The sequence below is a fragment of the Sorex fumeus genome, unplaced genomic scaffold, assembly GCF_029834395.1.
Source record: "Sorex fumeus unplaced genomic scaffold, SorFum_2.1 ptg000026l, whole genome shotgun sequence".
In the NCBI taxonomy this organism is placed as follows: domain Eukaryota; kingdom Metazoa; phylum Chordata; class Mammalia; order Eulipotyphla; family Soricidae; genus Sorex; species Sorex fumeus.
In genome coordinates this window covers 2429266-2453684 of record NW_026606083.1, presented here as the reverse complement: position 1 = coordinate 2453684, position 24419 = coordinate 2429266, and the positions used below count along the sequence as shown (strand labels likewise).

Sequence of the window (24419 nt, the reverse complement as noted above, 5' to 3'; positions counted from 1 at the left end):
TTTTGTGGTAAGAGATAGTATCTAGCATGAAAGTTAAACTTAAAAAAACTTTAGAAAGAAAAATGGAAACATTACACTGTTATTGTAATGTTTTTCTTGTAACTTTTTACAAGAAAACTTTTTTTCTTGTAATGTTTTTATTGTAACTTTTTCTTCTGAAAGAGTTCATTTAAATTCAGTATTAAGATTGTAGGTGTAAAAAACACTTGCAGATATTTAAGAAGTTGACTATCAGTGACAGTGTTTCAAAGTTGTAAAGAAGGTATTAGTTGTAGCTGCCAGTAATATGACTGGTTCATTAATTTAAGACTTTTTAGACTTCTTAATATTACTAAGATAGCACAGCGGGTAGGGCGTTCACCTTACAAGCGGCCAACATGGCCGACCCGAGTTCGATTCCTCCGCCCCTCTCGGAGAGCCCGGCAAGCTACCGAGAGTATTGGATATGCCAGACACAGTAACAACAAAGTCTCCAATGGAGACGTTACTGGGCCCGCTCGAGCAAATCGACGATCAACGGGAGGGAAAAAAAAAATCCTTTAAACCATGGATTTAAAGGAAAGTGGGATGATTACTTAACTTTTCTTTTTGAATTGAACTAGTATTTTTATTGTTTTCCGTGTTCCAGTCATACTTTTCTATTTTGTATTATAATAACAGATTTGCTTCTGAAGTTATTGTCATTCTAAATGTGAAAATGAGGATATATTGTACTGTGTTGACTTAAACTATATTATATGCAGGAAGTGCAAAGCAATTTTATTGTGTTTACAACATTGCAGTGCTTTTCTTGTGAGAACCAAATTATTTCCATCAGCCCTTAAAACTGCTTTTAAAGGGTATCACTGCTCCATAAAAAAAAAACCTGATTTACGAATTATGTATTAATAGAGAAGAAGCATGATAGAATGCTTAGTTCTGAAACATTCTAACAGAGAATTCAGCAAACTTAATTAAGAAATGACTGCTAAAAAAACAGTACTGATCACGAGATAAGAAGAGAGCCAGGAAGGTTTCAGTAGTTCTGGACAACATATAAAAGGGTTTACAAAAGGAGTATGAATTACAGATATATCCTGATCCATCACACTGTCCTCTGCTCATAACGCGGATACCAACCTTTCAATCATTGTCCTTTGTTTTCTTGAAAATGTTGGTGACAGATAAATGGAAGTATTTTGAATTGCAACTGAAATCCAACAGTATTTGTATATGTGTTATATGTATATGTGCGTACATGTGTGTATGTGTGTATGTGTGTGTGTGTATGTGTGTGTATGTGTGTATGTGTGTGTATGTGTGTGTGTGTGTGTACAGGGGCTGGGGGAGGCCCATACCTAGCAGTATAGAGGCACACAACCAGGAGCTCTCAGGGCTTACTCTTGCCTCTTTTCTTAGAATTATGCCTGGCTTTGCTCAGGATGTCATATGAAGTGATGGGGATAGAACCTTGGAATAAAATAATCAAGGCAAGATATTACCCCTATAATATCTCTCATCTCTCAAGCTATTCTTTACTTGCACACATCCTGAGGGTATCACCCACATTGGAAAAGACAAGATTAGGCTAAAGATAGAGTCTAACATTAAAGATTGTCATAGCATCCAGGAAGCTGAGAAAATAAAAGGTACTGATGAGGGAGTCATCTGATATCTAATGGAAAATGATCCAGTTTAAAATTCCTGGTACCTTTTAAGAGTCTGATTATTGGAAAAATATAGGGGAAAACTTTGAAGATGGTGGGATAACTTTGAATTGCTAAGTAAACTGAAGAATGGTAAGAAGATTTAATGTACAAGAGGAAGCACATAGCAATTGGACCTATCCTAAATTCATTTCAAAAACCCTTTGGCAGAATTTATACTAATCTCACCATGTTTAGCAGCACATGAATATCAAATATAGATGTGATTGCCTATGTTCCCTCCTATGTAATATCTAGGAGAGTAAGGATTAACATATATGCATATAATAAAGTATGTATTTTTTATATAATGAAGCTTTATAATTTTTTTGTTTTGTTTAGGGCCACACCTAGCAATGCTCAAAAATAATTTCTCGCTTTGCACTCAGGAATTACTCCTGGCTGTGCTCAGGAAACCATTTGGGATGCTGGGGATAGAATCGAGGTTGGCCATGTGCAATCCTATCACCCTTGCTGCTGTACTATCACTTGGGTGGGTCCCCGTAATTCTAACCTCATGGAACTCTATGTGGAAATAATTGAGGACAACCGGTTAACCTGATGAAATTTAACATAGGTTATTTGTTATCATAGTATGATATTCATTAAATATGAGCTGGGAGTAATTTAATATTTCATAGGTTCATAAATTAAGTGAAGTAATAAATTTATATTGTCTTTTATAATCCTATCTGTTCTCCAGCAAGGAATAATTTGTTTTCCCCTTGGTTTCTCAGTTTATGCGCGTGAAATCGAAACTGTCATTTTTAGTACATGACAGATCACTTACAATACAATGGGTAATATAAAGTCTACTTAATAAGTTATCAAAATTCACTGATTATTCTTCTAGTGAAGTCATCTTAAAGGCCCAGAGATAGGGTAAACTGCAGTTTTTGTTGTACTCAATAAAAAAAAAATTTTTTTTTAGCTGGAAATGCTTTTAATCAAGGTAAGGTGTTTTCCAATTAAATAGTAAAATATTATGAAACATATCAGGACAAAAACTCATCTAAAACAGAACTTAAATTGTCCACTCAAAACCACTCTTCATCTGAGAAATTCAACACATGTGAGCATTACCAGAGACACTTCCAATTCATTAAACATTTGTTTTTGCATTTTGTTGTACATTCAGAAACCTTTTCCTCCTTTTTTTGCAAAGTTTTAACAACCACCACATATTATGCAATCCCATTTGGAGGTCTCCACACCCAGTTTAAGAAGCAAAGATCTAGAATATTAATTCTCTAATTATAGTTCTGTCTTCAACAGCTATGAGATACAATTAGTATGAGGTATGTTTGAACCTTATTGCATGGTTAAATTATATGCAAATGCTAGCCAAAAACTAATATTGATAATTTAATATACACTATAGTATGGTATGTTTGTAAATAATTTATTTGCCTTACATGAAGTTGACATCACTTTGATGGCACTACACTTGGACCCCCCAAGCACCGCCAGGAGTGACCCCTGAGCACATAGCCAGGAGTAGAGTAGCCCATGATCACCACCAGGCTGTGGTCCCACACCACCTCCACAACTAAAATTATAATTTAAGAGCTGGAGAAAGAGCTCAATGAGTATATGGTCTGCATGCCAGAGTCCTGGGTTCAATTCCTAGCACCATAGGGTCCCTGACCATCAGCAGAAACAGCCCACAGAAAACACACACACACAGTTTACCAGGGATTTTATGGCTCAGGTGGGAGGCCTTGGGTTTGATTCCTAGCACCACATGGCCCTGGGTTTGATTCCTAGTACTTGCTGATGGGACCCAAGCACCACCAGGTGAGACCCCAAAACAAAAAGTACCAAAGACTTTGTCACTAGTTATGGTTATAAACCTTAAAGTTGGGAGGTTGGTAGTATAATTCAAAGTTGAAAATGCTCAGTAGTATAGTTCAAAGTTGGAAATGATACATCCTATCTCTTTTTTTCCCCCTTAGGAATACTTTGGCTAATCATGGAGTTTTATAGTTCCATACGAAGCTTAGTAGCATTGTTTTATGTTTTTGAAAAAAAAAGTCACTGGAATTTTAATGGGTATTGCATTTAATGTACATAGTACTTTGGATAGGACTTCATTTTAAGATGTTGATTCTTCCAATTCATGACTAGGAAATGTCTTTCCACTTCCCTTAAAATTGGTAGATTATTCAGGTGGAGCCATTGTAATAAAAAGGAAATTTAAAAGTGACAGCAAAAGAAACAGAACTAGTATGATTTAAAAAAAAAACAGCATTAGAGAACGAGGGACGTGACCCTTCCTGGCTCTAAAGGGAATCATAAGGCAAGGAAGATAGGAACCCTAGAAGCAGAAAAACACCTTCAACCACAGCAAGTACTTGGGACTTTGATCACCACTTTGCATAAGAGAATTTTAATTCTGCCAACAACTCAATGAACAAAGAAATGGAGACCCTCATTTTACCAGTTCCCCCACACTCCAGAAAAGAAGCAAATCCTGCTACACCTGTATTGCAGGTCAGATGAGGCACGGTAGATAACTGACCTACCAAACCATAAGACAGTAACCTGCAATATTTATTTAATGCTTGAATTCATTTTTTTTATTCCCTCCTGGTTCCCCTTCATCGTAGAGATGATGAGGTGGAGAGGGGGGTTACTTGCACGCTGACTTGGCAGTGGTGCTCACCAAGCTCTGCACACCTTCAGTTGCTGTGCTTTTCCTACTTACAGGGCCTTGACTGGTGAATAGGCACAGTTATGGTGTGGTGCTCACCAGGGTTCACTGTGGTGCTCACCAGGGTTCACTGCGCTGCTCACACACATGCTCACCACAGGTCACTTCCTGGGCTTGGTTCCAGCATTTAGTTCTGGTGCTTACCAGGGCTACACCCCTTTTTGTGGAGCTCACACACCTTGCTTGTGGTGCAGCCAAAAACCACTTGAGATACAGCGAATAGTTGTTCCTCACTAGCAGAGCTGCCTGGACAATGCTCAGCGTGTGCGGGACACCAGGGATTTAAAGTCATGAACGTACCGTGACAAAACAGGTGCTTGAAACCACTGCCCTATTTATCAAGGTCCGACTCCTGTATAGATTTATGTCATTTTGTGTGTGGTCACTTGTGATAGTTGCAATAGAAAACATAATCACCTCAGTGTTTAAAGTACTCAGGGCTTCTGATAGTAAAACATGCAAAAACATGTTTTTAACATCTCTTATCGGGTCCTTAATGATTCTGGTATATTAAGTTGTGCCATAAGTGAAAATGTGAGTATGGCCAACAAAAAGAGTAAGTAATTGAGAGAAAGCTACAATTAATTCTTCTACATAAAACTCTAAATAAAGTTCATGAGTATTGTGAAGAGTATTTCATCTTGGGGTGATTTCTAAGGCAGTATCTTGGGTTCCCATACAAACAGAACCGTCCATCTCCGAAGAGAGAGCAGGAAGGGGACCAGAATCCTCCATTTCCAAGTCCTGTGGTTTCCCCTGCTCATAACCCAGGTTTGAATTATCTTTCACTTGGGTCTCTTGCTCTTCCAACTCCAAAGGCTTATCTGAAACTGGAGTGACAACTTCTTCATCTTCATTTTCACGCAAAAAACTACAAATCATGTTGGGTGTGTAGGAGAAGTGATTGTCCTTGATTTGCAGCCATTCCACACCACCTGTATCTTCTTCACCTTCCTTCTTTTCTGTCAGAAGAGTTCTTGTCATGCTGAGCTTCTTTGTTGTGTGGCACTTGTATTTTAGTGCTGTTTTATTACAGCCTTCTGCATCCACATGTTCAACATCCTCTTCAAATATAACGCAGGTCCCAAGAGCATCTTCTTACTCTCCAGCAAAGACATAGCTGTCCACTTTCAGAATGGGCCTCTCGGTGTCAATTTCCAGGATCTTGCATTTATTCTCACATTTTGAGAGAAAATCCGAATCTATAATCCTGGACAATTCCACCAGAACCAACTGCCTCTCCCTCCTCTTCCTCCTCCTCCTCCTCCTCCTCGGCCGCCGCCGCCATGATCACGCCGGGAAAGATTTTTTATCTTGAAAATAGAATAAGCAAATTAAACAATTTCCAGACCTCGATATAGACTTATCACAGCAAGGTGAGGTATTATTAAAAATTGTTCCTAAGAGAAGTTTGGATTCTATGTCATCTACTAATTTTTTTTGTCTTATTTTACTGTACAGTAAAATGAGGAATCTTCTTGCTAAGATCTTAAGCATTAACAAAAATATGGACAAAGTATATTGGGCTACCAAGAAAGTGTGTGTCATTTTACTAAGTTAGTATGCTTCAGTGGACTGACTGATTTTTTGTTTGTACCATTCTCATGAGGTCTTTTCTAAGTGCTCATGATTTGCTGCATTGACTGAACAGTTTTAAAAGAAACTGACTGAATATACTTCCTGTTCTATATATGTGCTGTAATTTTAGAGCAAAACTATAACTTGATGAATCTTAATGATGTAAATGAAGTTTTTTTCCAAGTCATCAAAGGAACAAAACTAAGACTTTGGGAATAATTTCCAATAAAAGTGATCTCACCTACAATCTTATAATTTTTGAATTTTAACAAAGAAAAGAAGTAGGATTTCATAAAAGAATGTAAGTGAAATTATAAAAATTTAGAATTTTCTGTGGACTCAAGTGCTAAGAACTGTTAATAGCTACCAACATTAATAAGAATGAATATGGAATATGAATATTATCGCTATCACTATCCTCCCGTTGTTCATCGATTGGCTCTAGCGGGCCCAGTTACATTGTGAAACTTGTTACTGTGTTTGGCATATCGAATACATCACGGGTAGCTTACCAGGCTTTGCCATGAGGGTGAGATACTCTCGGTATATTACCAGGCTATGGATATGAAATGCTATAGTATTTTAAATATATATAACTGATTTTTCTTTCTATGTTTATTGAGTTACTGTGATTTACAAAACTGTTAAGAATAGTTTTATAAATACATCATACATACTTCATCACACTAGTGATTTCTTTGTGTTTACTTGGGCCACACCAGACTTACTCCTGCTCTGTGCTCAGAGATGATTCCTGGTAGGACTCAAGGGACCATATGGGTTGTGGGAAACAAAATCAGTTCTACTTCATGCAAGACAAAATGCCCTAGCCACTGTACTCTTTTTCCAGCTCTATCACTGATTTCTTGACTCGGGTTGAATAAAGAAGGTTGTAGAACAAATGAAGAGATGCTACAGTAGTCTGCTGCACTACAACAAAGAGATTGAAAACAGGAATTTGTAGGACCAGGGAAATAATTCAGGGGCCAGCTGCATGTTTTGCCCTGTCCTATGACCCGACTTCAGTTTCCATCTCCACATGATGCCCAGTGGAGCCCGATGTTCCCCAAGCTCGATATTGTGGCCTGGTTGCCCACAGCACTGCTGGGTACTAGTGTTCTGTGTCTGGGTCCGAGAACTGGACTCTGCATCATGGAGGACTGTGTCTAGCTGGGAATGCCCCGAGGCCCCTGGAACACTGTTGTTAGTGCCAGAACACACACATTTTGGCTGTTGTCACTGTGAGAAATTGTACAATGTTTTAGGGGTTCAACTAGAGACATAATTAGAAAGGAAAAAGCAAGAAAGTTTATCCATCCCAAATAAGAAACCTTTGTATCCTTATTTTTTCAGTGATGATTCATAGTAGAATGTAAATGATCTGATTGGATCAAATAAGAGAAAGTGTGTTGGAAGTTGGAGTGTTCTTCAGAAAAATTCAAATGATTTGTTCCTTCTTCCTCAAGTAACTTCACATTTGTTACTTCATTTTTTAATGTTCAATTTTCTTTTTTTTTAAATTGAATTACAAAGTTACAAAGATATTTGTTACTGAGTTTAGGACATACACTTTTCCAACATTCTTTGACTTTCTATTTCACATAATTTCCATAAACATTAAATAAAAATAATAGGAATGCATATTTTACTTAAGACATTAGAACAAAACTATGAAACTAATATCTATAATGAACTTAGAATCAAAGATACTAATGCGATTTTGTGAGCCAAACTCAACAATATTTTACAAAGATTAAATAGCATGACAAAATGTGGTTTATTACAAGGATGCACATACAGTTCAGCATAACAATTAATACAAAAAGTACATGAGTTCCTGGTTTTAATCTCATACCTCATAAGAATAAAATTAAAATATATTTTAAAATAAACAATTATGAAAATTGTATAGTTAAGTATAGATGTAATATTTTGAAGATTCAGTATCATTTATGATTTTTAAAAAAAAGGCAAGAGAAAGAAAAATACCTCAACATACTAACTTCTGCCATGATTCTACTCCTAGAATCAGACTCAATGGTTTAAAGAAAAAAAAGACGAAAACTTTTCATTTAAGAGCAGGTGAAAACAATGCTATTCACTCTCACTAGTATTATTCAAAGTAATATTGAGTAACAGCATTCTTAACCAGAACACTTAGGAAAGAAAATGAAAAAAGAAAGGCCTCCATTTATATTTGTATCGTTTACTGTCCTTGGCCTGGGGTATACCTCAGAATATACACTTCGAATGGGGTTCTGGGTTTGATCCCTGGCACTACTCAAAATATCAGTAGCCTCTATTTTTTCAAGATGGTTTTAGGATTTTATGTTAAAAGTGTTTCTTTTTGGATATAACCAACTGCTATGAGATTACGACATTGTTCCCAAAGAGATATAATTAGGGTTTGTTAGAGTATGTAATTTAATCTGTCATAAGAAATCAGAAAAGTTAGGTAGTTGTGGCAGGGTACATTTGAGCTGGAATACATGGATTTAAGTGAGGAGACTTATGGACAGAAAATGGCACTGAAGGGAAAAATAATTCCTATTGAAATCAAAGATAACATTCATTAGAAAACAATGTAATGTTGATGCAGTTGAACATACATTTTATATGGAGATTAGGAGAGAAGACTGGAAAGATATGAAGGAACCGTTTTTTCAAGGAATGTTGAACAGTGAATCAAATTGTGTTTTTTAATATATTGCACAGAAATAGGAATCTATACTCCAGTACTATTTTATTATGCTTAAAATAAAAAACAGAAGCAAAATTATTATTTATAAGCATTATCTGTGAAGAACAACTCAAAAATAGGGACCATCTTGGACGCTCCTTTTTAAGGTAGAACAAGTGTCATGTTGGCAATGAACATGGAGAAGAAATCCAGGGATTAAGGAAACCCAATTTGGGACAACCTAACAAAGAAAGAGAATTTATATCTTTCTTTGTTCTTCACAAATTCATGTTTCATTGGTTTTGTCTTTGACCAGAATGTCCTTTATTTCAGAACAGAGAAAATGCTTACTAAATGGTTACTTTTGATTAGCATCAAAGGATCTGATTTTGCATACCAATAATTTTGTTTTGCATGGGGTTTTATGTTAGAATTCATAAAAACATAAGAGAAAACCTTGATTTTCTTTGGATCTTGGATAAAAGTTCCTGGGTTCTTCTTTCTTGAATATGCACCCAGGGGGTATTAAAAATTTGAGCAGAAAGCTGAAATTGAATTAGTATCAAGCTGTGCCTTGATAATTTTGAACTTAAATTTCTTTTATTGAATACCAACATTACTAGAAATGTGATTTTGCTGGCACAAATGGGAATAGAGCTGTTTTTTAAAAAGGTGGATTGTAGAAAGCTTAGTAGCAATAATGTTTATCAAAAATCGCCTCTATTATTTTCTTTCACTTTCCATGAATATCAGTCCTTTATTTCCTGTCATTTTTGTTGTAGTTTAATCTCAATGGCAATAGAAGCTATTTAAGTTTTATTAAAAAATCAAGTGATTTTTTAATTTTACGTGCATTTAGAAATTAAGGACTATTTCTGGTTCTTTTTAAAGCTTTTTGTTTTTCACTGGTATATTAACAAGTAAGAATCAGAATGATGAGTCTTTTTTAAGATAGAATTTCATCACTATGCTTTCTCTGGAAAGGATACATTAAATAATTTTTCATTGCTAAACGCATTTGTTTATCTTTAGAGTTTATAATGGTTAAGGCACAAAGAAAATATATTACATATAACCCAGCTGTTTTTTTTAATGATGTAATTTTTAAGAAGAAAGTAAGATATGAAATAAGGAGAGAAAAAATTGTCAGAATTTTCTTTATTTTCTCTTCAGAATATAAGGTATTGTTGTGTAGAGGAAAGAACACTGGAATATGTATTTAGAGTTGAGAAGAATTATTTTTTACTTATATTATTTGGGGACACTCCCAGCAGTGCTCAAGGCTTACTTCTGGCTCTGTGCTCAAAGAACCATAGGTGGTAGCTGGCAGTGAATCATGTCATCTGCTTGAAAAGGAAGAACCTCACCCACTGCATTATTCTGCCTCTTTGACCTGAAATCTTCTGCCTTTTAAAAAAATATCTCTTACTCTCTTGTAATGCACATGACCTTCAATCAGTCAGCCCTAATGTTTACTTTTGAGCACATTGTATTGATGGGATTTTATTTACTAACTCATTGCTGAACTGATGTAAAACTGTGAAATTCATTTTAGAGAAATAAATTTTGGGATATAGGTATTTTAATCATGTAAAACAAGAGTTATATTGCAGTTATTTTGCTACAATTGAAAAAAGTTTCACCAAGTGGAGATTTATCAGACAAGAGTTAACAGGATAGAATTTTAGTATTTCTTTTCTATGTTCATTTTTGGTTCTTATTCATGAATTAGCTACTTATATGTACATTGTGCTTTGCATATGTTCTCATCTTCTGAATAACAAGTGGGGTATGTTTTTGCTTGTAAACTAAACATGATATTGTCTTTTTTATACTACATTGATAGTGGTCTTTATCAATGTGGAAATGATGATTATATTCAGCTAAATCTTGCAGCTAACAATTTTTTTCTTTCAGAATTTCAATTCTTTTCCATTTGAATTTTATCAACACTTGTCTGTCTTCAATAAAATAACATTGCTCTGGGACTAGATTTTCTGATTTATCTTAAATAGTGTTAATTTGAATGCCTTTGATATTACTTTGAATGCAGTGTTTTAAATAGCAACTATTGTTATTCAATATTGTGTTACCATGGTAACAAGGAGGATTCACTTGATTTAAGCTTTTCAGTAAAGGAAAATTTATGCTCTCTGTTTTTCTTATTGGTTGGGATGTACTATTCCAGTGTGCTTCAAATTCTCTTTTTCGGAAGCAATTTTATTTTCTAAAATTAGTGTGTATATTTCTATTCATAAGAAAAATAAACATCAAAATTTGACAAACTATTATTTTTTTATTTCCTAGAACAGCTCTTCATTCTTTTTAAAAGTAATTTCATAATTGAATCTTAAATTATTTTTATGGAGCTGTGAAGACTTTTCAGTTATTTTGTTGCCTTAGCATTTCCTTAAAAACATTTAAAACTTTTATGAAGACACTATGGTTTACAAAGCTATTTGTAATAGAGTTGCTTCAGGCTTCCAATATTTCAAACATAGCATAGCAATCTCACCCTCAGCGTCCCCTTTCTTTCTTTAGTGTCCCCAGATTCCCTGACTGCTACCCAACAGCCTGCCCCCTTGGCAGACATATAAAAAATTATGTCATATTGCTTGCTGCAAGAAAATTTAAAGAAATGTTAAATAAAATCATTAGGAAATGGAAGTCAGTCTGTAGTGATTGATTACTATATGTTTTTAACCCGTGTAAATAAAGTCAAATCACTTAGTACAATATACTTTACTCCTCTTCTCGTTTACGTGACTAAGTTTTCAGCTCTCGCATATAGTAGCGCTGTAGCACTGTTCTCCCATTGTTCATCAGTTTGTTCAAGCGGGCCCAGTAACGTCTCCATTGTGAGACTTGTTGTTACTGTATTTGGCATATAGACTATGTCACAGGTAGCTTGCCAGGCTTTGCCATACAGGCGAGATACTCTTGATAACTTGCCGGGCTCTCCAAGAGGGGCGGAGGAATCGAACCTGGGCCGACCAGGTTGGCGGCATACAAGGCAAATGCCTACCCACTGTACTGTCGCTCCATTAACCGGCATATAGTATTGGGTTTTATTTTGTACTTGAATCTTATTGTGGTAATCATCATATCTTCTCTGTCATGAATAATTTTTTTGTCCCTTTGGTAGGGATTTGACCAATTTATTTCATGTAACTTGTTCCCCAAACCCTTAAAGAATGGCAAATGGAATTATCGGGAAGTAAATCAACAATAGTCAATTTGTAGTGATTACTTGCCACATGTTTTTTTGACTCAATCTAATAGAGGGTGACCATATGCACCATTCCTGAGTGCCATATTCAGTGCCTCATGCTGGGAAGTCCTTTTGTCTTTTAAAGGAACTTTTTTAACGTTTCCTATAAAACTGGTTTCAAGCCTATGAATTCCCTGAGCTTTTGCCTGTCCTTGAAGCTCTGTATAGTGCTTTCAAATCTGAATGATAATCTAGCTGAATAGAGTATTCTTGGGGAGGTGTTCATTTCCATGAGCCTTTTTTCTATATCCTTTCACATTCTTCTGCTTTGAGAGTCTTGCTTGATAAGCCTGCTGTACATCTTATGGACTTTCCTTTGTATGCAAGTTCATTTTTTTATCTTGCTGCTTTCAATATCCTTTATTTTTCTATTTTGTCATTTTGAGTATATTATGTCTTGGAGTTTTCCTAATTGGGTCTATTTTCACTGGGACCCATCAGACCTCTGGGACCTCTGTACCTGTAATCCTCAACTCTGGGAAGTTCTTATGATTTAATCATGTTTGCCTTCCTGTTCTTCAGGGACTCTGATGAGCTCAATCCCTAGTGCTCTAGTGTGCTGTTCATTTCTTTCCAGGCTATTTCCAGCTTCTGCTGTCTCGAGCAATTTTCTTCTTCTCGTAGCGCCCCTTGAGCTTCTGTTCAGCCCGTTGCTGTGCTGTTCAGAGCACCTATTTTATATCATCTGACATGTTCTCCATTTCTGTCATTTTGGACTGTAGAAATGTTTTTATTTTGATTCTCATACGCATTTGTGCTTTGCTGACTTCCTGTGCTATTTTTGTGTGTGTGAATTACCAGACAATTTCATCATAGTCTCACTAAAGACTGAGGATTTACTGGTACTGTTTATGTCTTTGGTGATATTGTTTCTGCCCATTGAGCTTGCTGGGATTATACATATTTTCCCCTTTGTTTTTCTAGTGTTCTTGCTGTTCTGGGAGTGAGTTTTTGCAGTTAATCCCTCTGGTAGATAGATGCTCAGGGGTTAAGCTAGAGGTTGCTCTCTGTCTTCACCCTTTCTCACTGAATGACAGGAAGAGTAAATGTGAACAGTATGTCATTTGTTCAGTAAATCTGTTGCTCTGCTACATAAGCATGGGAGGGAGGGGCTTCCCCAGTAGAGCTCTGGGGAGTGAGATCAAAACTGGCCCCGGGAGATCAGCCAGAGGCAACCCTCACCTGTCATGATGGAGCAGCAAACAGAAGGTCAGGCAAGAAAATATAAGTTAAACTTATTTATAGTATGTAACAAATAACAGGTACTTCATAAAAGATACTGCTATGAGTAAATAAATTAATAAAATAATCACTCCATCAGTTTCCTCTGCTCAAAAGACTCCCAACTCAGAATTCTCCATCAGAGATTTTTGATATAGAAAAATAATATTTTTACTTAAATTTTTACTTCCTTTAGCATTACAGGTAAGCTTTTTTTGGGTGATTTCACATTTTTATATGTCTTTACATTGTTTATGCACAGCTGATTGTTATTCTGAACTATTACAGTTTGAAATTAATTGTCACACACTAATCTTTTCATACAAATATCTTCCTTATTAGATTCAACATTTTTGAGGCATTAGCATGGGTCCTTTTTATGTCAATAAATTATTAATAACTTTTTAAAAAATAATTCTGTATGTCTGTAGATTTCCTATCTGTATATTTATAGAGAGTATTTCCAGAACAATTTCCAGAACACTACAGGAAAAATTAACCTTTTAAGTGTATATGTGTGCTTGCATATATATTTTTGTATGCAGTGCATATGTTCAGAGACTCATGTATCTTTTCATTGCTCCCTTTTGTTCCTCAGAAAGTGGTGAAGTGAACAGCAGAATATGAATTGTAAGAAATCTAAGAAAGAATTTTGAAGGCATGCTCATATGTGTGTTTTAGTATACACATTGGTCTTTTAGAAATTATTATCCTCAGGACCAGAGTGGTAGTAGAGTGGGCAGGGCACTTGTCTCACATTCTGCCAGCCAGGGTTTCATTCCTGGTATCTCATATGCACTCCAAGCCCTGTCAAGGGTGATCCTTGAACAGAGTCAGGAGTAAGCCCTGAGTAAGCCCTGAGCACTCAGCCACTGTGGTTCCCCTCCAAAATATTACTCTCTTAGAATGTTGGTATTAAAAGATAAACAAAATGCAAATCGAGTAAGTTTATTTCCTTTCATCTTAAATCCTTCACTTTATTGTTATGTTTAAGGTAAAAATGCTTAAGTTAGGGTCAATGATTATAGGTATATGTAGGCTACATAAACTACATTATACTTTCTATGAAAGTACCACAAACCCCCCACCACTGTTTCTTATTTTTCTTCTCCCACAAGTACCTTCAGTTATGTTGTCAGTCTAAGAGTTTGTTTTTATTGGGAATTGTCTTTCCCGTTGCTTTATTTACTTGTATTAACATATGAGGAGAATCATTCTATTTTTGTCTTTCTACTTGTGGTTTATTCCATTTAGCAAGTCACATGCCCCTCCTTTTTTCATGTTTTAGCAAAAGGCAGTATTTTATCTTCTCATAGCTGAGTAGTATTCTACTGTGTATAGATATAATAGTTTCTTTACCCACCCATATCTGCGTTGGGTGTTTCCAGATCTTGGCTATTAAAAATAATACAACAATTAGCAAAGGTGGGCATATAAATTAAAATTACTCTTTTTATACATTTTTTAGTAATTTTATATTATTAGGATGGATGCTAAAAAATGTAAATATTGTAATTCTATTTTAAATACTGGAAGTCTCCATACTCACTTCTATGGGGCTTGAACCAGTTTACAATCATATTAACTGTGATTGAGCATTCATTTTTTTGTATTCTCATCAGCCTATATTTCTTATTTTTTTTATGTAGGAGTACTGCTATTTATTCAGCCACTGATTAGCTGATTGAATTGGGCATGAACTCACCTTACTTTTTTTTTCATAGTTTTATTTTTCATCTTATATTTATTTATTGAATCACTGTGGGAAAAGTTACTAAGCTTTCAGGTTTAAGATTTGGTCATACAATGATCAAACACCTCTCCCTTCACCAGTCCTTATATTGCCCCACCAAGAGCCCCAATATACCCCCCTCCAACCCCTCCCAATGCCTGTGAGGCAGATGATTTCCACTTAACCCTACATTGATTACATTCATTATTTCGACAAAAGATGCACCATTATTATTTAGAATTTCCCTCCAACAATCAGAATTGCTGAAAAGGCATTGTAAAATACTTTGTTTTCTATAGCAGGTTATGAGAATCATATAATGTGATTTTGGATTTCTGCAAAGAGCCAGATAATTATGAGATTGGTTTCTGTGCATCTGGGGTTATGGCTGTGCCGGAGAGCCGCTCGTGGGGGGCAACTCAGGACCTCAGTAGGGTGAAAAGGACGAGCTGGTACTGCCCCCCTTCCCATGAGACTGTAGTTGCCCCATCACCACCGGCTCATACCTGGCTTTCTTATAAGCTCTGAGGCGGCGGACACCTTGCTGCCGGGAGGAGGGGGAAGGCGGAAGGGAGCAACACCCTTTCCCTTCCGGGGAGGCATGTTACCGTTTAAGGCATGGTCCATTCACTTTTCTGCTGCAAGCTGCCAGGGTCTGGACTAAGTCCTTTTGCCTCTGGAGCCATGGCTGTGCTGGAGAGCCACTTGTGAGGGGCAACTCATGACCTCGGTAGGGCGTGAAAGACGAGCCAGTACCACCCCCCCTTCCCATGAGACTGCAGTTGCCCCGTCACTGCTAGCTCATACCTGGCTTTCCTATAAGCTCTGAGGTGTGGCCACCTTGCTGCTGGGGCCTAGGTGGGGCGGAGGCAGAAGGGAGCAACACCCTTTCCCTCCCGGGGAGGCATGGCACCATAGTTTAATGCATCATCCATTCACTTTTCTACCACAAGCTGCTGGGCTCTGGATTAAGTCCTTTTGCCTCTGGAACCATGGCCGTGTATGCAGTCCAGATGCATTTCTGCCAAAAGCCGCTAGGTTTCGAGATTTGTTTCTGAGTCTCTGGAATCATGGTCATTAATCAGCTTGATCAAGAGCCAGAGAGGCCATTTGTAGGCAGCGACTCGGGGTCTTGCTGAGATGTGAAGGAAAGGGCCAGTTCCACCCCCATCTGGTGAGGCCTCACATGTCTCGTCACTGCAGGCCCAAACCTGACTGTCCAGGGGCCTCTGAATTCAGGTGTGATGGTGAAGTTTTTAATCCAGATTTATTTTACTTTTAAGCATCATGTTAGGTATCACAGTGGGTAGGGCGTTTGCCTTGCACACAGCTGGGTGGGCCAACCCAGGTTCAATTCCTTCACCCTTCTCATAGAGCCTAGCAAGCTACTGAGAGTATCTCACCTGCACAGCAAAGCCTGGCAAGCTACCCGTGATGTATTCGATATGCCAAACACAGTAACAAGTGTCACAATGGAGATGTTACTGGGCCCGCTTGAGCAAATCGATGAACAATGGGAGGACAGTGACAGTGACAGTTAGAAAGGGGTCTTAATTATTTTTTGCATGTGATAGACCAATTTTGACAATATTTGTTAAAAAATCTTTTCTTGCTACACTCATACTTCTTGCTCCTTTACCAAATATCAAAGATTAGATATGTATATATAACAATCACATGTATCATATATTGATATATATCACATATATCATATGTCATATTGGCATATATCATACATATTCATACACACAACATACATGTGTATATATATATATCTGTCTCTCTGGACTCCCAATTCTATTTCTTTGGCCTGAGAGTCCTAAAAGTCCACACTGTTTCGTTTACTACAGCTTTATAATTTCAAAGTTTTGTAAACAGCATTTTAAGTTTGGGCAAGAAAAACCTCTTATTTTCTAAAAACCATTTGATTTATGGATTTTTTTAAATCTCTTGGATATTTTTATAGGGACTGCATTAAATATACATAAAACTTTGACAAGGATTCTCATTTTGACAAGGTTATTCCTTCTAATCCATTAAAAGAGGATTTGTTTTTATTTCCTCATTTTCTCTTTTTAATATTTTAATGTTATTTTACTTTCCTTAGTATGTCTTCAACATGTTTATTTTTTTTATTTAAATAAATCTAAGACCTTTGGAAGACTTGTGATTCTTAATAGACAAGCAATGATGCTTAGAGAGTCCATCACAGATGTATATTCCTAGAACTCAAGGGAGGTGATGTGGTCCCTGAGAGGAGTGAGTGAAGAGGTGGCATTTAAATTGGTAATTTGAGCCTTCACCAGAAGCATTGCATGCAATTGCATTCTCCCTTTCTTAACTATTAGATCTTGAATTTCTTTTGCACAGGAGTTTTTAATTTGATATAACTCTTATTTTTGTTGTTATTTTTCAACTCTAGTCACCTCTGCCCTCAACATCCTTCAGAGTTTTTCCATTATTTACTTCTATATTATTTTATGGATTTTTTCTTACCTCAAGAGTTTTGATACACTTTGAGTTTACTTTTGTGTAAGCTGTGAGGTACAGTTCTAACTTCAATTTTTTACATATGAGAGGAAAGTCAGACAGAATGAAAGGGAGAGATACATAATGCCACTCTCATTTGTGGGACTTAAAGATACACAGTGAGGTAGCAATAAAGATTCAAAGTCAGAATCATGGGTGAACTGATATGTACAGTTGAGCTGGGGTGGAGGAGTGTGGGCATGTGGGAGACTAGATAAGATGTAAGGTAGGGAAACTGTACACAGGTACACTGGTGATAGATGTTGTATGAGAATTATTTCTATGAGAAATTGTTCATGATAATATTTTAAGAGAAGCGGCCAGGGTCAGGTGAATGAGACCCATTGTAATTACTGGTTTTGGCATATCGAATACACAACGGATAGCTTGCCAGGCTTTCCGAGAGGGATAGAGGCTTTTGGGGCTACCTCTAATCACCCTCGTAGGAGTTACCATATTTGAATCCTATCAAATATGGCACGGCAATTCTAGAAGATGGGTATTTAGTGTCTTATAATGTGTCAAAGCGGCCGCGTGGGTCCGGAAAGCATCCTGGAGTGTGGCGGCGGCTGGGTAGTGGAGGTAGTGTTGGTAGTGGAGGTCTTCCAGTGAGGTATTTATCTGGTCCCGGTAGGGGTAGGGTGGGTCTTCTGTGCGCAATCCAATCCCTGGGTCTCTGGTTGTTGGTGGAAGCAGACAGGGCAGGGTAGGGTGGGGCTCCTGATTATAAGGATGAGAAAGGAGAGGCCAATAAAATCTCAAGGCCGAACTAGTCTGCCACAACGAAGGAAGACAAAAATGATCATCTGTACTTTCAATGCACGTACGCTAGCATCAGATGCATCCGTCGAGGACCTGATGGCACAAGCGCAAAAGATCAAGTACGACACCATTGGTCTGACCGAGACAAGAAGGCACGAATCTCATCATGCTGTTTTCGACACTGGAGAAGAATTGTTCCTCGGAACATGCGATAAAAGAGGGGTCGGAGGCTTCGGTGTCCTTGTCAACCCAAATTTGGCCATGAGCATTGATTCATTCGAATGCCTAACAACCCGAATCGGATGTTTACATTTGAATAGATGTGGCAGTTTCTATCTTCATTGTCTACGCACCAACATCTAATTATGATGAAGGAGAAATTGTGAAGTTCTAAATGGAGCTGGAGAAGTTCTATAAAGAAGACCACACCTTCTACAAGATCATTGTGGGTGATTTTAATGCCAAGATAGGACCAAGAAGATCAGCTGAAGAATTTCACATCGGGATCCATGGCCTAGAATGGAATGAACAGGGTAAGAGACTGTCTGAGTTCATCGTGTCGACCAAGACCATCCATGGTAAATGACATTTCCAGAAGGCAGAATCTAAACGTTGGACATGGGAGTCTCCCAGTGGATGATTCCACAATGAAATAGAACACATCATATTCAATCGACGGTTTTACCTGACCGATGTCGCTGTTGTCCCAAAATTCCAAATGGGATCGGACCACCGTCTCCTTCGTGCAGAATTCACCTTCACAGAGCGGGGAAAAAGGGCTACAAAATTTAAAAAGAGAACTCCCAGAATGACCACCAACTGGGAGCTCTTTGGCACTATTGCGGCAACATGGGAAGATGCCATTGTTGACAACATTGACAAGGAATACGATCGACTGGTTCAACACCTCCATGATTGTGCGAGGAACGCCAGGAGAGAGATAGCCACAAAAAAAATGCCTGTCTTCGAAAACTCTTGAGCTAATTTGCCAGCATGGTTTGGCGCATGCCTCAGGCAACCGCAAGTGAACATCCGAGCTCTCAAAGCAGTGCAGAGATGTGATCAAGGAAGACCTCAAAGAGAGAAGAGCAGAAGTGCTGGAGATGCGGCAGAAGCCAGGAAAAGTAATCGTAATGCCCACCTGTCCTTCGCCAACTACAAGACCAAGATGACTGCCCTGCGACGTCCTGATGGATCCATCACATCCTCCAGAACGGCAATGGAGAAGATTATCCGTGACTTCTACTCAGATCTCTTTGATAGCCATGTCCACTTGCCGACATACCAAATTCCACAGGATGGATATGTCGTTCCCAATGTTCTCCCATCTGAAATCCAACACGCCATTTCGTCAGTAAAGAAACGAACAGCACCCGGCCCAGACAAGGCCAGGCCTGAACACCTGAGGCACCTGCAGTCAGTACTCATCAATACACTGGCTCGGCTCTTCACAGGCTACCTGTCTGAAAGCAAACTTTTGTCCCAATGGAAAACCAGCAGGACTGTACTACTGTTCAAGAAGGGAGACATCCATGACATCGGCAACAATCGCCCGATCTGCCTATTGTCTGTCATCTACAAGTTGTTCACTCGAGTCATCCTAAATAGGATTGGCAGAACACTAGATGAAGGACAACCATGCGAGCAAGACGGGTTCCGCAAAGGATTCAGCACCATCGACCATAAGCACACGATAACCAAGCTCATTGACGTTTCTCGGGAGTTCAAAATGCCACTCTGTCTAACGTTCATTGATTTAAAGAAGGCCTTTGATTCTGTTGAGATGGAAGCAGTCATTGAAGCCCTAGCCAATCAAGGCATTCAAGCTCAGTACATCAAGATCCTCCGTGAGCTGTTTTGAGGATTCACTACCAGGATCTCACCATTCTACAAAGAAGTAATCATTGATGTCAAGAGAGGGGTTCAGCAGGGTGATACCATTTCACCGAAACTCTTCAGTGCCACCCTCAAGAACATTATGCAACGACTGGAATGGGAAGGAATGGGAGTGAAGATAGATGGTCGACAACTACATCATCTCCGCTTTGCTGTTGACATTGTTTTAATAACACCAAACATCAGCCAAACGGCACAAATTCTGGCCGACTTCGACCGTGAGTGTGGAAAGGTAGGACTACAGCTGAATCTTACGAAGACAATGTTTATGAGAAACAGCCTCGTTCCTGACACCCCATTTGCTCTCAACGGAACGACCATCTCCCAGTGCAACAGCTTTGTGTACCTAGGTCGAGAAGTCAACATGACAAATGACCTGGCACCCGAGCTGCGCAGGAGGAAGCGAGCAGCTTGGAACACCTTCAAGAGCATTGAAGAAATAGCTAAGAGGACGAAGAACCTCTGGCTTCGGGCACATCTCTTTGATTCCACTGTTCTTCCTGCATTAACATACGTCTCAGAGACCTGGGCCCTACGCAAACAGGATGGGAACGCTGTTCGGGTCTCCCAAAGAGGAATTGAAAGAGCTATGCTTGGAATATCACGTTTCACTCAAATGAAAGAAAAAATGCAGAGTTCCGACATCCATCGATGATCAAGAATTAGGGACGCTGTGTCATTTGCCAAGGTGTCAAAAATCAGATGGGCTGGTCACGTAATGAGATTTAAAGACGACCGCTGGACTAGATCTGTTACTGACAGGATTCCACGGGATGTCAAAAGACCGTGTGGCTGCCCACCTACCAGATGGTCAGACTTCTTCATCAAGATCATGAACGATCGGTTTGAGGCTTTTCATGTTCCCAGAGCGAACAGATGCCATTGGGCTACACTAGCACGTGACAGGGACAAATGGAGACGTTACTGGCGCCGTTAGAGCAAACTGATGATTAACAGGAAGTCACGTGATCAGGTGATCAATATTTTAACATAAAAATAAATAAATTTTTTTAATAATGCAGGAGTGCTGCTTTTTCATCAGCCATTGATTAAGCTGATTGAATTTGGCATGAACTCCACATTACTTCTCTTTTTTAGTTGTATCACTGTGAGATAGAGTTACAAAGCTTTCATATTTGAGATTCAGCCATACAATGACGGAACACCCATCTCTCCACCAGTGCACATTTTCCACCACCCACATCACAGTCTTCACCAATACTCTCTTTTCCCAATACTCTCTTTCTAATTTTGGGTATTATGTTTTGCTCGAAATTTCTCACCACCATTCAAGCCTACCGGCCAGGGTCAGAAACTAGATAATGTATTTTCCATTGTTCATTTTGAACATCATGAGAGTTTTCACGGCCACGATTGCACATGTTAATTTCTAGATTGTAAATGGTTGGGTTCCAGAGACATCTCTGTATGACACTAACCCATTTTGGGATTCAGTTGGAGTCTCTGGGCCAGAACTGTTGGTTCGCTAAGATGGCACCCGGGAGGTAAATTGTGGGCATGACAGTCAGTCTACTGAGTGGGCGGGGACCCGGGAAGGGGCAGCCCAGCCCTCTGCCACCATGCGGCCTGGAAATTCGGTCCTGGAACCCGCATATTGGGGGAGGAGGACTTCCTTGTGGAAGCTCTCTGTCACTGGGATTCCATCTGGAGTAAGAGGGGAGAGCACACGTGCTCTGTCTGTGGTCACTGTCACTCTCCTCTCGTTGTTCATCGGTTTTCTCGAGCAGGCCCAGTAACATCTCCATTGTGAGACTCTGTTGTTACTATGTTTGGCATATCAAATACGTCACAGGTAGCTTGCCAGTCTTTGCCATGCGGGTGAGATACTCTCCGTAGCTTTCTGGGCTCTCTGAGAGGGGCAGAGAAATCGAACTCGGGTCAGCCATGTTGGCTGCATGCAAGGCAAACACCCTACTTGCAGTGCTATAGCTCCAGCCAGGTATCCTGGTGATATTGACTCAGTATGGGGCCTGGAGAGACATCTACTGCTGTAGTGTCTTTTGGGATTTTCTGCTGTGTCTCTGGGCCAGGGCTGTTGGTGTGCTAAGATGGTGCCCGGAGGCAAATTGTGGGCATGACAGCCCATCTGCTGCATGGGCGGGGACCCGGGGAGGAACAGCCCAGGTCCTCTGCCACCATGCCACCTGGAGATTCAGTCCAGAACCCGCATACCTAGACCTTGCTTGTGGAAGCTCTTGGTCTTGGGATTCCATCTGGAGTAGGCGAATAAATAAAATCTTAAGAAATAAAAATTAAAAGCCAAAAGATACATCACTTTTGCAATAAAATAAAAATATGCTTGGTTGCCTTTAGGGTAAGTATAAGTGAGCAATGATCAGAATATCTTGCCAATAGAGATATTTTTATTGACTGACTTAGTTAATACTTTCTGAGAAGTTTTGTGCATAAAACTGGCTATCTAAAGTTTAAATACCCTTTCTTGGGGCTGGGATACAGTACAGTGGGTAAGGCAGTTTTCTTGCACATGGTTAAGTGGGGTTTAATCTCTGATACCACATCTGGTCCCCTGAGCCCACCAGAAGTGATCTCTGAGTGCACAGCTGAGAGAGGGCCCCGAACACTCCAGGTGTCACTCAGAAACAAAACAAAAAAATATCCTGTCTTGTCTAGTCTCTGAATGTGTGCTATTCTGCAAAAGACACATAACATTTTTTTTTACTTTTTTTTTCTTTTTTTATTAGTGAAACACCATGAGGTACAGTAATAGGCTTACAAATTTTGTGCTTGGGTTTCAGTTATACAATAATCAAGTGCCCATCCCTCCACCAGTGCCCGTCATCCATCACCACGGGTCCCAGCATCCTACCCCCCCCCCCCCCCGTCCCATCCTGCCTATGTGGCAGGGCATTCCCCCTTGTTCTCTCTCTCTTCTTTTGGGTACTGTGTTTTGCAAGAGAGGCATTGAGTGGCAATCATGTTTGGTCTATAGACTACTTTTAGCATGCTTCTCCCACCCTGAGGGCTGGAGCGATAGCACAGCGGGTAGGGCGCCTGCCCTACAAGCGGCCAACATGGCTGACCCGAGTTCGACTCCTCCACCCCTCTCGGAGAGCCCGGCAAGCCACCGAGAGCACTCGACAATAACATTTTATTAGTGTTGAGAGACTGGGATTCCCAATGCTGTTGCTCACCCTTTTACACATGTGTCATTTCAGTCTACTCAGCACCTCCCTTTCTTCCCATATAACCATATGCATTACTTGAGTTACGTAAACTATTTCTTATTTTGTGATTTGCTTTGTATCAAGTATATGTAAAATTATATTCATCAGTTTTCATTCAATAAAAAATAATATTTATTATATGTAATCTGCAGACTTTTTCTCTGCTCTACATTAAATTTCATTTGACTTAATAGTCTATTGTGTGGATATATAATAGTTCATTCTACTATTCTGGTGAAAAGTTAAGTTGTTTTTAATATCTTGCTATAAACAATGCTGACAGAGCATTGTTTTACTTGCTATCTGAGACATTGATAAAAGTTTAGAAAAGCAAATGCCTGCAAACAAAGATACTGGCTCGTTGTATGAACAAAGGTTAAGCTTAAGGAATAATGCATTTTTTTTTAATTTACTGTGGGAACTGTGTCCATCATAAATATTTCAGAGCTGGTGGGTGTTGTTCTAAATTCTCCTTAAAACCCAGTCTTGTGAGACTAAGTTCTGTCAGTTGAATGCCACATGTGAATGCTGTCTGGTGGTGTTTTTCATCTGCATTTTCCCACATTACTGATGAAATTGTTAATCTCTTGGTATATGTATTGGCCATGTGTGTTTTAATTTTCAACTATAGGTAAAGGTAAAGGTAAAGGCCCTCCCGTTGATTGTCGATTTGCTCGAGCGGGCCCAGTAACGTCTCCATTGGAGACTTTGTTGTTACGGTGTCTGGCATATCGAATACTCTCGGTAGCTTGCCGGGCTCTCCGAGAGGGGCGGAGGAATCGAACTCGGGTCGGCCATGTTAGCCGCTTGTTAGGCGAACGCCCTACCCACTGTGCTATCGCTCCAGCCCCATTTTTGAATAGGACCGCGGTTCTATTTTGTTGGTTTTCGGAACTGAGGCCATGATTAAGAGGGACGGCCGGGGGCATTCGTATTGCGCCGCTAGAGGTGAAATTCTTGGACCGGCGCAAGACAGACCAGAGTGAAAGCATTTGCCAAGAATGTATTCATTAATCAAGAACGAAAGTCGGAGGTTCGAAGACGATCAGATACCGTCGTGGTTCTGACCATAAACGATGCCGACTGGCGATGCGGCGGCGTTATTCCCATGACCCGCCGGGCAGCTTCCGAGAAACCAAAGTCTTT

The 24419-nt window shown here is 39.1% G+C and overlaps 1 protein-coding gene and 1 pseudogene across 1 annotated transcript in view; one reads left to right on the top strand and one right to left on the bottom strand.

The window, feature by feature from the left end:
• NOX4 (NADPH oxidase 4) overlaps positions 1–24419 on the top strand; it is a 204142-nt gene that overhangs the window by 122481 nt on the left and 57242 nt on the right. The gene's annotated exons all lie outside the window — the stretch shown is intronic.
• On the bottom strand, positions 4799–5686 carry LOC130023963 (general transcription factor 3C polypeptide 6-like; annotated as a pseudogene).